At 37.1% G+C, this 2,288-nt stretch overlaps 1 non-coding gene across 1 annotated transcript; it reads right to left on the bottom strand.

Moving 5' to 3' along the window:
- Positions 1-1,368: 1,368 nt before the first annotated feature.
- TRNAE-UUC (transfer RNA glutamic acid (anticodon UUC)) lies at positions 1,369-1,441 on the bottom strand. Its single transcript has one exon. It is a non-coding gene; the product is annotated as a tRNA-Glu (tRNA).
- Positions 1,442-2,288: the final 847 nt, after the last annotated feature.

Here is a 2,288-nt window from a genome sequence, read left to right as displayed (position 1 = left end):
AATTTGCTGGCATATGGAGTGCAGCACTTTCACAGCATCATCTTTTAGGATTTGAAATAGAGCAACTGGAATTCCATCACCTCCACTAGAATTATCTGTGGATATTTATTTAATTCTATTTCATAAATTAGATTTGATAGGGTTGATGACTGAGCAACTGAACAACAAAAACATCAAAGCATTGGTAGAATCTAATAATGTACAATTCAATGTACATTTTTATATACTGTCTCTTGTTTTGAAAATCTTACTTTTCAGTGTAGAGATTGCATAAAGAAGATTCTCTCCAACATACACAAATTCAGTACTTGAAAATGAAGGTTGTGGGGGAGGAAAAAAATCTATTGTGTTTGTTTTAATGTTTTACCCCTTTGGAGATAATTCAAAAAGTGCTTTTATAAGTAATTTATAAACAGCATCTTTGAAAACTGAAATTCATTCATTTAATACTTATTGAAGGATTATTATGAGAAAGCATAAGGCTGAGCTTTGAAGGGGAACAATGATGCATATTATAGTTCAAGAAACTTATCTTTCAAGCTTTAAAATAGGTGATCTTAAATGACAATATAAAAGAATTAAGTGTCAATAAAAGACTTGAAATAAAAATGAGAGAATCATTGCATCTCAAAATTGAAGGGACGACTGCCTTGTGCTTCTAAAAACTGGATACGCATATCTTCATTGGATACGCATATCTTCATGCCTAAATGTGAGTACATGGCAATATAGGGCTTCCCTGGTGACTCAGTGGTAAAGAATCTACCTGCCAGTGCAGGAGACACAGATTTGATCCCTGGGTCAGAAAGATCCCCTGGAGGAGGGCACGGCAACCCACTCCGGGATTCTTGCCTGGAGAATCCTCATGGAAAGAGGAGCCTGGCGGGCTACAGTCCTTGGGATCACAAAGAGTCAGACACGACTGAATCAACTTACCATGCACTCATGGAGGGTAAGTCAACATCTGGCAGGCCCACAAGTAAATAGAGCATCGTGTTAACATTAGAGAAAAAACAGATTCCAAAGACATTTCAGCCCAACATGTGGCTGGTTTAAGATGCTCAGCATTCCTTATTTTACTTCTCTTTTATAGGAAAGTTTAATGGGAAAACACTTTGAGGAACAATGGAAAAACACATTGAGGAACAATGATTCCATGATTCTCTGTAGAAAATTCTTGGTAAAGCGTCCCATACAGTGGTCTCTTCACCTCTTATTTAATCCTAGTAACAGGATACCACTGCCCACTTAGTATGATGAAGTCAGAGGAAGAAAAGAATTCACAATCTATTGCTTCACAATAGACTGATTTCCTTTTTTTTTTTTTTTTCCTTTTTTGGCCAAGTGATTTGGCTTGTGGGATCTTAGTTCCTTGAACAGGGATTGAACCTGGGACCTTGGCAGTGAAAGTGCCAAGTCCTAACCATTGGACTGCCAGGGAATTCCCTAGATTGAGTTCTCAATTAAGATTCTGATGAATGGATAGAATTTTAATAGCGTACAGAGCAGATGGACTTCCCTGATGGCCCAGTGGTTCTACCCTTCCAATGCAGAGAGCATGGGCTCAATCCCTGGTTGGGGAACTAGGATCTCACATGCCTTGTGGCCAAAAAAAGGGGGAAAAAAACGTACAGAGCAGAGAATTTCTGGAGGATAGTCTGAAATCTTGGGTCCTGGGTCTGTACCTTTCACTTATGAAGCACATGACATTGGGAAAGAATTCTTCACAAAGTCATTCCAAGGATCTGCTTAGCTTTACTGTGTGTGAAAGCTTAGTATCTGGAATACATGAATATGTTTGATAAAATTTCTCATCCTCTCTCCAAGTTGGCAGAAACAACATGAGCAAACACAGAGCTTTGACATGTGCTTCATATGTTTTAGCCACGATGATAGCTTATTCTGGTATGAGTGATGACTTGTAAGAAAACAATGATGACAGATAAAAATGAAATGTCAAATTCAAGAGGAGACAGCAGCATTGATTTCAAAGAGATATTTTTATATGTGGAGGTGGAAATATGTGAGGGTGTTTCAGTATAATGCCCCTGTTATCAAAATGTTTCTTAATTTGTGTGCCACATTAAACAGCAGTATCTCTCAAAGTTTGTCAACTGGAGGAAAAAAAATGTTCAAATCTATTTTTCTTAAGTAAATTTGGTGATATAATTATCTATGGTTGGTAAAAGGTTTTTTGTTTGTTGAGGATTTGAGCTCAGTTAAAGAGTTAATTTTATTTTAAAGGAACATAGACTTTGAATAACAATTTTCTGGGCATGTTTAACTAA

Source organism: Bos indicus, chromosome 5, assembly GCF_029378745.1.
Source record: "Bos indicus isolate NIAB-ARS_2022 breed Sahiwal x Tharparkar chromosome 5, NIAB-ARS_B.indTharparkar_mat_pri_1.0, whole genome shotgun sequence".
Taxonomy (NCBI): domain Eukaryota; kingdom Metazoa; phylum Chordata; class Mammalia; order Artiodactyla; family Bovidae; genus Bos; species Bos indicus.
This window is presented reverse-complemented; position numbering and strand designations above follow the sequence as displayed.